The 1489-nt window shown below is 52.2% G+C and overlaps 1 pseudogene; it reads left to right on the top strand.

Annotated features, from left to right (window-relative positions):
* The first annotated feature begins 51 nt into the window (after positions 1 to 51).
* On the top strand, positions 52 to 1063 carry LOC103584439 (annotated as a pseudogene).
* The last annotated feature ends 426 nt before the right edge of the window (positions 1064 to 1489 follow it).

The raw sequence follows: 1489 nt of genomic DNA, 5'->3' as shown, positions 1-1489 counted from the left end.
TGTTGGTCTCATCTTGCCTCAACCTTGTTGTCCCCCCTCCCCTCCCCTCAGGTGGATCGCATGTCCTTTCCGTGTGGCTGCTCCCGTGATGGCTGTGGGAACATGGCTGGGCGCATTGAATTTAATCCCATCCGGGTCCGGACTCATTACCTCCACACCATCATGAAGCTGGAGCTGGAGAGCAAGCGACAGGTGAGCCGCCCAGCAGCCCCAGACGAGGAGCCCTCATCTACTGGCAGTTGCAGCCTGACAGGGGCACAGGGTTCTGAGACGCAGGACTTCCAGGAGTTCATCGCTGAGAATGAGACGGCAGTGATGCACCTGCAGAGTGCAGAGGAACTGGAGCGGCTCAAGGCGGAGGAAGACTCCAGTGGCTCTAGTGCCAGCCTGGACTCCAGCATTGAGAGCCTGGGTGTGTGCATCCTGGAAGAGCCCCTGGCTGTTCCTGAAGATCTGTGCCCAGGCCTTACAGCCCCCATTCTCATCCAGGCTCAGCTGCCCCCAGGCTCCTCCGTCCTGTGTTTTGCTGAGAACTCAGACCACCCAACTGCCTCAACGGTGAACAACCCATCCTACTTGAACAGTGGGCCCCTGGTCTATTATCAGGTGGAGCAGAGGCCAGTCTTGGGAGTGAAAGGAGAGCCTGGTACAGAAGAAGGCCCAGCCTCTTTCTCTAAGGAGAAGGATCTGAGTGTCTTCTCTCTCCCTGTTACCTCACTGGTGGCTTGTAGTTCCACAGACCCAGCTGCCCTCTGTAAATCAGAGGTGGGGAAAACATCCACTCTAGAAGCACTATTGCCCGAAGATTGTAACCCAGAGGAGCCTGAGAATGAAGACTTCCGCCCTTCTTGGTCCCCCTCAAACCTCCCCTTCCGCTCGGACAATGAAGATGGCTGTGGGGTGGAGACAACCTCACAGCACAGTGAGGACCGGCCTTCGGAAGATTCTTCCCTAGAACTCCCTCTGGCAGTGTAGCATGGGGATGGAGATTCTGCCTCTTACCCATTCTCTATTTATTCCCTTATTTTATCTAATGCCATTTCAAAACAAAACTGTAGAAGCAGCTGCTGCTCCCATGTTATTTTATTGGGGTCTTTGGGGAATAGGTGGGAAAGGATTGTTTGTATTTTTTAAAAGGGAGACAGTACCAAGGAGACCTGCCCCAGCTTCATCTGGGAATAGAGTCTTGGGGCAGAGGAGGCTGCATAGTGCTGAATACTGAGCTTACTGGGCCATTAGAACAAAGAACTAGGATCTCACAGGAGAAGCTGGGTGATTCAAGCAGCTATTCTTTATGTAGGGACCAGAACACAAGAATTTGAATAGTATGGCAAAGCCCCTTCTCTTCTGAGCTCCAGGCAGGGTACATGTTAATTTTTCTCAGTGGTTATTCTGGTATCTCCTTTTGGTGTATCTCATAATACGATGGGAAATGTAACCCGGTTGAATTGAGAGAGAGGGTGGAAGGGTTTCTGCTTCTGTACAAAAC

This window comes from Galeopterus variegatus, unplaced genomic scaffold, assembly GCF_000696425.1.
Source record: "Galeopterus variegatus unplaced genomic scaffold, G_variegatus-3.0.2 Scaffold56029, whole genome shotgun sequence".
Classification (NCBI taxonomy): Eukaryota; Metazoa; Chordata; class Mammalia; order Dermoptera; family Cynocephalidae; genus Galeopterus; species Galeopterus variegatus.
This window is presented reverse-complemented; position numbering and strand designations above follow the sequence as displayed.